General features: G+C 34.7%; 1 long non-coding RNA gene across 1 annotated transcript; it reads right to left on the reverse strand.

Moving 5' to 3' along the window:
• Positions 1 to 1,478: 1,478 nt before the first annotated feature.
• On the reverse strand, positions 1,479 to 10,486 carry LOC113947344. Its single transcript, XR_003527682.1, has 4 exons — positions 10,412 to 10,486; positions 7,104 to 7,137; positions 6,253 to 6,342; positions 1,479 to 2,002 (listed from the first exon to the last, which is right to left on the reverse strand). It is a non-coding gene; the product is annotated as an uncharacterized LOC113947344 (long non-coding RNA).
• Positions 10,487 to 10,691: the final 205 nt, after the last annotated feature.

Raw genomic sequence — 10,691 nt, forward strand, 5'->3', positions numbered from 1 at the left:
GCCACTTTCCTGTCATGTAGTGATACAAAGCAGCCTTGAGAGTTGGCTCTAAGAGCATCCCCTGCTTGCAGAAACTTTAGGCTTGCACTAGTTAGTGAAGGGAAAGTGCTTTTCAGCCTCATATTTTTTTACACTCTGCTTTTTGCACAAGCATGAACATTCTACCTTAACTATGTTAGGAGTTGAGGCTCAGTTCACCTCATAATTAATTAAGGCAAAGTAATTTATTTAAGATTAAATTATTTTGTTATTGTGCACAGTGGCTAACCTTTCACATTTGACATATTGCATAGACATTTTATTTTATTCACAAATGTCTGTTTAAAGAAATGATTAGTTCTGTAATGTGTTCGGCAAGGCTTCTTTATAGCAAAGCCCTCCTGGGAGCTCTTATGCAAATAAAATCCATCTGGAGATTGAAAGTAATGCAGGTAAAATTATGAACAATATACTTAATTTTTAGGAGGATTTAAAGGGATATAAAGACACACTTCACTAGAAAATCCAAATTACAAGCACATGTCCTAGTCACTGTTTTTCAAAAGTGCTCCTTCATACAGCATCAGTTGTCCTCCCCAAACTATTGAAATCTGTGTCGTGCCAAATATGCATATGATTTATGTATTTACTATTTTTTACAGCTTAGTGACTGGCTTGTATTAGGAAGAAAAACCTGCTCACAATTGGTAAAATTTTCAGTGCTGCCAGTAGTTCATTAGATTATGTATTCTAGCAGGAGTCTTTTACTATTAGGAAATTATTTTATTTAGTTTCTTTTATTTCAAAATTAAAAATGGCCCATGAGTGGATGTTATCAGGACATGTATGATAGAAATTAATTAAAAGTTTGTAGCAATTGTTTTCTGTAGCTATGGGAGGGCAAAATAGCATAAAAGGAATGCCTTAGATGTCTCTAAAAGTATATATGCTATGGAAATTTTGAGTCACAGAGTGTCACAGTATGGATATTTTGTAAAATTTAGAAACCTTTACTTCCATGAACCAAAAATATGACTACCAAATCCTGTAATTTCAAATGTGTGTAATCTATAGAGTCTACTCCTGCTTTACCACTCCCTCAGAGGTAAGCCCAGAAAGGTACAGGGCGCTTTTTTTTCCCTTTTTTTCTTATTTTTTCTTTCTTTTTCTTTTTTCTTTTTCTTTTTTTCTTTTTTTTCCTCTTTTTTCTTCTTTTTTCTTCTTTTTTTTTTTTCCATCAAAAGAAAAGAAAGTAGAGAGAAGGGAAAGAATAAGAAAGGAAAGGAAGTAAAAGCCTGCTGATATTTGGGGGAGGGAGATGTGTGAATCCACTATTAAAGTACTCTTTTGGGACACATTTTCAGTTTTGTATGACACACTTCATTCCTCATTGGCACTGGCAAAAATTTAATGGGGATAATTTTGAAAAGTTTGATACATTTCTAAAGGTAATTGCATAACAAGGGGAACAGCGGTGACTTTCTTTTGTGTTTGGGAAGGTTAACTGAGTTTCCTGGGTTTCATCTGAAGAATGAAAAACTGTAACTGAACAATCTGAAACAATCTTTGTTCTTTTGTTTGCTTCAAGTCACAGGAAGAGAAAAATTTGGCATCAAGAAGCATCATTAGTAATATAAATATTTTATCAACATGAAACTACATTGTCCAACTAGTGTTCCACTTTGAGTTTTGAAAGACATTTACTTTTATCTTCATAGGCTAAAAGTTGCTTCTTTTCCTACAAGATCAACCTCAATAGTTTGTTGATTTGTTTAATGTAAGGAAAAAAATTTACATTTCAGATTAAAAATCATGCTCCTCAGTACAAGAGAGGTATGGGCTTGTGCCCTTCGGACTTCTGAATGAAGCTGGGATCTGTGCAGATTGTTGAAAAGGCAAGATGCATAGCAGGACTGTCAGCAACCAAAACAAGTCAAAATCAAAACTAGTGGATAAAAGACATATTTAATCACTGTTGTCAGAGAGAGGCACACTATTCTTGCAGTTTCTTGCAGGAAAAATGCTGTAGAAGGAAAAAAATTGTAGTCAGCTTTTGTCATCAGAAAGTAGGGCTGGAGTCATAGGATTTTGGCCTTAAAAGCTTTTAAATTCAATCAGACCTCTCAAATCTTGAGGTATATCAAAGATTCACAATGTACAAATTAATTTCCTTCTGTAAGGAGGCAAACCCCTTCTTCTCATCAAGAGTAAATTCAGTGGGAAGTCTAAGATAAAGAATCTTCTAGGAATTTGTCTTTAAAAAGCCATTTTCAAATAAAACCCCCAAAGATTCTTGAACTCTAAGGTGAACCATCCTAAAGAACAAAATGTTAAAATTAAGGTTATCTGTGAGGCCTTTGTGCATTTGCTTCACAGCACAGGTCTCATCTGAGACCATGGAATATCACCTAAGGTTTCCCTCCAATGGAAGATGTGCCAGCTGATAAAATAATAATTTCTTGCTTTTTTTTTAATTGTAATTTAGCAGTTTGTTGGCCTGTAGTTGCTGCCTATCCTTTATGTTTATCTATAATATACCCTGAACTTTGATTAATCTTTTAAAAATTCTTCCACATCGAACTACTACCTTTTTTTTTAATTTGTTTGGTTTGGTTTTTTGTTGTGGTTTTTTTTTTTTTTTTTTTAATTATTGCTGCTTGCAATGTGATTCAAAGACTGCAGTTGTTTCTGACAGTTCCTGGGAAACTGAGCCAGGTGTCATGTTGTTTTCTATTTGTAATATATTTTTCTGTTTTATTTCTCTGGGTTATGGATTATTCTGTAAGTTTGTGTGCATGTGTATCTCTACATATGTATATATATGTGCATGTGCACATATCAATGTTTCTATGTATAATATTTCTCTTATAAATCTGTATAGATATTACACCTATAATATATATGTTTTCTTCTTTCCTCTTAAATTTACCAGTCTTTTATACTGAATGTGTTAGAGTCTGCAGGAAAAAAAGTAAAAAAAAGAAATATATGTTTTTCGGTGGCTGCTAATGCACACAAAATATTTTGGAAGGTCCTAAATAGAAACAGCTTTGCTGCATGTAAATTAAACTGGCAGGGTATCTCTAATGGACTTCACAAACCTTGCTAGACCACTTTAATCTGGAATTCAGGCCTGCCTTGGTTTCCGCTACAGCCCAGTGCAGTCCTTCCTAAGCTGCTTGTTTTCTAAGTTTAGCAAACAGTCTTGTTCAAAATGTACTGCAGACCTGCAGCCTGACATTATGGAGGTCTATCTTCCCATTTTTCAATTTTCAACCTTTAATGTTTTTTTCTTTGTCATATTGTCCAAGAAAGTTTATTATCACTTGAAAATCAGAAAGCATGCTTTAAACTCTAATTCCGCTTAAAAATGGCAGCTCTGTTCAAACTTTTTTTTGTTTGTTTTTAAAGTGGTAATTTCAGATTTAAGTAGAGACCAGGAAGCATCCTTCTCAAGCAAATACTGCCATTTGCACTGCAACACTACCAAGCATATATGGCAAGAAATTCTCATGGGAGGGTGGAGGGAAGGCAAAAAATTACAATTTTACCTGCTTACCTGATGGCTGCTAGAACAAAAATAATCAATGTTGTTATTAATTATAAACAGGAAGATGGTTGTTTATTTACCTAAGAGGCTTCCCAGTAATTAGATGTGTAATTGCCCAACTGTAGATTTACTGGCAGAAGTCAGTCTCATATTAGTAGTGAGTAATTTTTTTGTTTGTTTCCCTTGAGAACATATTCCAGAGTAGAAAAATGACCAGCAGAATTGGAATTCGCTTACAACTTTTCTTGACATTTCACAGATAGTCCAAAGAACAAGTGGATATGGTGAATAAGTTCTATTTTCTTCAGAAAAACTAGTTTCTTCTGTCCAGGTAAAAAGTATGTTTGTTTAGCAGTGAAAGAAGCCTGCACTGCCTGTGCTACGCGCAGGCTGTCAATAAATAAAGAAGTTCAATTTCCAGGGCTGTCAATAAATATATTATGTATGAGGTTTTTCATTATGTTCAGATGCAACTTGAGGTATTGTCTCTGCCTTCTTGGAACTAGAGCTATTTTTCTCAAATAAAATGGGATTCCCTTAACACATATTTGCAAATACATTGTTAATAAGCCAACAAATTGCATTTAAAGATGGCAAACAGGTTATTTTTCTTTTCTCTTGATTCCTTCTGTGTGCTTTGAGTTAACTGAAAGGTGATCTTAAACTTCTTTTTATGCTGACTTCATATACTGAGAAATGCAACGTTTATAGATAAACACTCTCACTTTTAATGAAAATTATTAGCTATTAACATTTTGCTTGGAGGCATAAGCCATAGACCAAACTCCATTCAAATCCATTAAATATGCTTGAGACCCAGCTGTCAATAGGCACCATGAAGTAAATTTAATTTTCAGAGTCAATACAGAGCACAGCTGCATTAAGCATAGGATAATTCTGGCACATTATTAATTTGAATGGCCATGTAAGGCATTGTCTAGACAAGATATAAGCCCAAGTTTTCATAGGCAATCTGTACATAAAATGAAGTATGTCAAGGTTGTAAAGAATACTAATAACACAGATCTAGCCTATTAACCAATATTGATTGCTCTTACTGCAACACAGTCCAGTAACTTTAGCGGTGAAATAGTAAGATGTTCAGCACTGCTGCTTCTTTTTGAAAAGCAACAGTAAGCATGGACTTTTTCAGATGAGGCTTGAATGTATGAGATCTCAAATGTTTACTAGCATTATGCATGATTTCTAGTAATCTATTTCTGTGGACTAGACCATTTTAAAAACAGGAGATTCATCAAAACCAGCAATTAGTCTTGCTGGTAATATGAGGCATTTTTATTTCAAAGGCTGTCAATATTTGATTTTTTCATAATGATTGTTGCCATGCTCTGCATAAATAATGTCTGTTTTAGAAGGTTAAGCAAATTTATGCTTTATAATTTTACTGTGTAACATTTCCAAGAAAAAGAAATAAGAAAGCAAAATTAATCTCTTGAAAACTTGCTTAAAATTTATGTTTCAGAAAAATCTAGTGTTCCCTTATTTCTTCATTATATAACATTTAGTTAGTTTGTCTGGAATTAAGGCTGATTATTAAATTACATGTTAATCGTTAACTAGATTCTTAGTCTTCTGTTTTTCAAACAACCTTTTGTAGAATTCTTAGTCTTTTCTCATTGCCAAATACTAGCATTTGGAATTCATGAGACTGAAGTAAAAAAAAAAAGAATTCTAAAGAATGAAATATAATTTCAACATGTAAAACTATTTTTGCCTTTTTTTTTTTTTTTTAATTGGTTCTTAGGAAAAAGTCCAACTCCAGGAATACAAAGTCTGAAAGGGACAATAAATACTTCAACATTTGCAACAAAACCATGAGAACCGACATGACCTAAAATTTTTATTCTTCTATGGATGATTTTCCTTGAGGAATCTTACTGCTAGTTGATGTTTCCTTGGGACATGAAAAATTCTTGGTCCCACTGAAGTTTACTCAATCAAATGCACTGTTGCAGTCTGCCACTGCTAAAATTGCACCTCTTTTACATCTCTTTTTATCATATTGAACTATCCGATCACAGAATATTTATTTTGTTGCCTTTTTGTTGCCTTTTTGTATGCCTTAGGTCTGCAGTTAAATAATATTTGTTATCAGAATAAATATAGTTTCTGTTTTGATTCCTGTATGTATATATATTCCCCTCTTGGTTTTTTCTTTAGAACATCTGTATCAAGTTAAATATGATTGCATTCTTTTTCATAAATAAGTTCAAATCGTATGTGGACTATTATAAAATAATAAGTATTTTCTGATTTTCAGATTGCTTTGTTGGCACAATACAAACATTTTATAATACAAAGTTTTTACTTATCTATTTTGACTTCTATAAAAATAACCACTGGTTTCTAGCCTGACTCATTATTGATTGCATGAGTAGTTCATGGTATCTATAATTTTCCTACAATCTATTACAATAAACTTGAAATTAAAATTTTTCCAAAAATCTCTCCTTTATGATTTTCCAGTTGCATTTTCATAGTTAAGTGTAGCTCTTGATTTCTACATATAGTTTATTTCTGTTAAGTGTTTCAAGTTTTCTTTTTTTTTTTTTTATATATGCCCAGGTCACCACGGTCTGGGCTTCTTTATCCCACTGTTATCCAGCAAAGAGTTTTGGAGACCAGAATAGAGTCACTCGTTTCCAGTTTTGTGAGAAAGAAATCTTTGTAGAATTTCAACTGGAATGCTCAAATTCTAATACCTGCACTTTTTCCTCTCAAAACAAGGAGGAATCTTCTGCATATGTAGGAACTTCCCTCTTTTCAGTGGTGCGTGACCTGCAACCTTAGGTCTGAATACACATGAGTATTGAAAGAGAGTGATTTTCATGTGAACCTGGACATTTTGGGTAATGACAGTCACCAAGCATTTTTCTTACACACATTGAACACCCTTTTAAAAAGAAAGTGGAGGCTTTGTACTGTTCTTACACAGTGATAGGAAGTGTCACACTCACCTGGCCAATAGCTAAAGAATCAGAAGTCCCCTTGAGCAGAGAAAGAATCAGAAACAGAAGAATGAAAATATTTGTTAACTCAATATGAGTAGCTTTCAATATGTAGTGTACTTCTGAAAATATTGAACTCTATAAATCAATTTACAGCAGGGCTCATCAAAAAGATGCAAATGAGATACAAATCCCAAAATTATATTTCTCTTTGAAACACACTGAAATCATTGAGATGAATATTCTCCTTGCATTTATTTCCAGCTACCAAATGGTCTTGATGTCTGAGCCACTGCCTGTAATTTAAAACTGCAAAGGAGAAACTTGCTAAAATAAAACTGCATTAGTCTGCTAACACAGTGCTACACCAGTATTACCACTGAACATAACCAATAAAATTTGCCATATACCAATATTATGTTTGTATTCAACTATTAAGAACAGAAACATGCTTTTTTAGCAAATCTGACTTGTGGATCTTTCAAAGAAGACTCTTAGCTTTTATCAGAGTAGAAAAAATTTCTGACTGATTTATACAAAGGTAGTTGAAATGTTAAGGAAGTTTAAAAAGATGGCTACTAAGAAAAGAAAACACAATCTACTACCGTTTTGGAAAGAGTGATTTGAAGCGTCTTCTTCCTGAAAAAGAAAAATAACAAAATAATCTAAAAATTGAGCAGATCAGTTAACATATTTTTATCAATGCCTTATCTCATGGATGTTCTCTGTGCACAGTGATGTGGTATTATGACAGTATGGTATCTTGTAATGGACTTACATTGCTCACATTTGAGACAGAAAAGCAGCAAAAACTTGTAGGCTGACTTTTAAAAAATTTTAGACTAGTTCCAATAGCTTTTTTTGTATTCCTGGATTTGGGAAAAGCTCAGCTGTGCCTTGGACATGAATTTCATCCCTCTCCTTTCAGGCTTTGGTTTCTTCTCTCAGGAAAAACCCTAGATGCATAAACCAGCGGGAACAACAGCATATCCCAGGCACCTCTCTCCTCAAGAGGAGAGTAGGAGCAGAGAGTGCCCTGTTGTGTATTGCCAACCTTTTACACCCATTGCTGCTTCTGTTACAATGGAACCTCCAGAGTCCTTACAAAATGTTAATTTTCCTTTCATGACAGTCAGGCACAAAGCACAGGAGGCAGAAGTGAAGAATAAACAACAAAGAATAAGACACTAGCAATTAGTTCGGGTATTTTTCACTCCCATTAAATATTTCAGAAGGTGACCCATGCTGAGAAATTGTCAGCACTTCACCACTGCAATTATGGCTCCAGTGGAAATCTTAGTGAAGCTAATGAGTACTTTCATGTACAGAAGGCCTGTTGGATTAGTATCATTACTCACTGTACAGCCTGGGAGAGTGGCTGCAGCCAAGACAGGCGCCCTACCAGGCTATGGGCTACACCAGCACATCACAAAGCACAGGTATAACCCCCGCCACAAGTTTCTTCCAATCTAGCTGTAGGCAAAGGAAAGGAGAAAGGAAGCACCTCAGCTCCTTTTAGCTGCAGGCCAGAGCTCAGGAACAGTGAAATAATAAGCTGAAGGTCATATAGAAAGTCTGTGGCAGAGCAAAAAAGTGAATGCAGAGTTTCCCAGGTGAAATCCAGCCATTTCAGCATCAGACTGTTGTTTACTCCTAGTCATTCACATGAGCAAACAAAGAACGTTTTTTGAGCAATTTGGTACAGGGATTGAGGCTGCCCAGCTGCTATTCTTTCACACAATGCTGTGACACATATCTCTTTCACTATAGTTTTCTTTAGTAGACTGTAAGTTACTGACTATATGCAGGTAGCAATAATAAATGATATAATTAGCTAGATAATTCTGTTTTTCTTCAGTAAAAGCTTAATGGTTTGTATAAGAAAGCAGTAGATTCCTTTCAACTGTTGTTGTTCTTTGCATATGCTGAAACCACAAAGAACATTGATTATTTTAACTATGCTCAATTTGCCTTTGAAATCAACATTCTAAAAAGCAAAAGAGCTTAAACAAACATGAAAGTAATCTAATACTGACATAAACATGAAAGATAATAAGATTAATATGAATTGATCTAAATATTACTTAAAATAATTAGTAATTATTTTCTCATGGTATGCCATTTAAGTTAAACTGCTTCTTAATTTTACTTAGAAAAACAAGCAGAGCATTACTTCCCAGAATTTTAGTTGTTTTTGTTTATGACATTCAGTAAAACAATGGGCAAATATGCCTTTCTTTTTATTGTTTTACATTTTACATACAGTTTGTAACCAACTAGTCTAGTTTTGTAACAGCCAATTTTGTAAGGGCAGGATTGTTGCCATTTTAATGCTGTATCATTTTATTACTTTAAACCATGAACCAATTGGGTATATTTTTTCTTTCTTGGCACCTTTTCTACTACTTAACTTTATGAAAAGCAGTAACATGAAGGAAACAAGTCATACTAATAACCCTTACAGCCACCAAACAAAAATGGCCTGCATAGAAAAAAATACCAGTTAAATTTCAGTGCCATTTGTCAAATTAGATGTGGGGGCCAACCCCCAAATTAACCCAGTTTGGCATTGCTTTCACTACCTCAATCCCAAAGGATTTATTGGAAGTTTTGGTCTCATAAGAAACGTAGCATTTGGGTTTTTTTCCAAAGGATTACCTGAGTTATCTGAATATAAATAAATTTTGGAAAATAGGATGAAAAGCTGAGATCACCGGCTTTTCTCTCAAGATTTAAAAATCTACCTGCCTTTAAACAGTCTGGCAACTGTTTTCTTTTGTGATTTAAGAAGTACTTTCCTTGACTAAAAGGAAACAAAAAATATAATTTGGATAAACTATTTTTGATTAATTAGTGAAATATTTTAAACATTAAAGTGAATTAAAAAATAAATCCAAACAGGAAAGATATCTGGTTAGTTTGGTAGAAATATGAGGATTTCCATTGTGTTTCCTGTTCAGCTCTTCCATCTGGATTTATGAAGCTATCCTCTGCTTGCCAAATGTAAGACAAAATATGAATGAACTTTTTGTTTTTAGAGACTGCAATTTGTACATATTTATCAAGGTGTTTCATTAAATATAATTATAGTTTCTCTATAGCTGTATTTGGAAGTCAGGTAGGAAAGGCTTGGAGAGAGATTTCAATAATTGCTCGCAAAGCATAAAGACCAGAAACACTAACAGTTTAGAAGAGGAAAGCTTTCGGACTTGAGTGTGAAAAGAAAGGACCTTGACACATGGCAGCTGCTGTGTGGAAGAAAGAATAATTGCTTCCTGGCCCACTCCTTCCCCGAACTTGTCATTTGACTCAACATGTTGGGACCCTCACAGTGGACATTTGACTTTCCTAGAGCAAGCAAAGGCAAAGGCTCTTAGGCCTACTGAAACCTAAGAATAGCTTTATATCAAGATGACTTTCAAGGCAGCATTATCACAAAGGGAGCCCTATGAAAATGGTCCTTAATGGCATGGAATGATTGTGGTAAGGAAAACAAAGGAGAAGACAGGGCCAGAAGTGTACACTGGAAAGGGGAAAAAAATAACTCTATGTTGCCATGGGGGAATACAGAAAAACCATCTACTTCTTTCGGAAACTCAAATATAACATTCAGATTCCCATTCTCCTGTCTTCTTTCCTCCATGCTACCTCACCACCACCTTCCTTTATGTTGTAGATATCTTCACTTTTTACATGCCTATTTCCACCAGAGAAATGGCCCAGATCCCAGAAAGGTCTGTCAGTGTCTTGCTAGGCCTGAGCTGCAATGCTAGTCTCAAACTCAAGACCTCATGGGTTTAAAAAGCAAGGGGTGCTCATCTCACTTACAAGGTCAAAACTTAGCCAGTGGTCAGGAGGAGAATTTCTGCCTCACACCATGAAGATGAGCTTTTTACTGCCTAGAAGCACTCACCTTTCAAGTGAATCCCAATTGTCTCTGAACACAAATCTCCCCCAAAGGTGACTTAATCCATGGGCTAGTGAATAGGTACCTCTTAATCTCTCCCATTGGAAGTGCTCCACTTCCAGTGTATAATTAACATTCATGGCTGCAGGGACTGTGACTGGATTCTCCCACATTCCAAGGGAGTACCCTGACCACTGGACTGTAGGATTTATTTGTAATTTTCCCCTCTTTCTTCTAGCCCAGTTAATATTTCATTATTTTTATACACAGGCATACAGATAAACAC

The sequence above is a fragment of the Corapipo altera genome, unplaced genomic scaffold (genome assembly GCF_003945725.1).
Source record: "Corapipo altera isolate COAL_440 unplaced genomic scaffold, ASM394572v1 24b, whole genome shotgun sequence".
Classification (NCBI taxonomy): Eukaryota; Metazoa; Chordata; class Aves; order Passeriformes; family Pipridae; genus Corapipo; species Corapipo altera.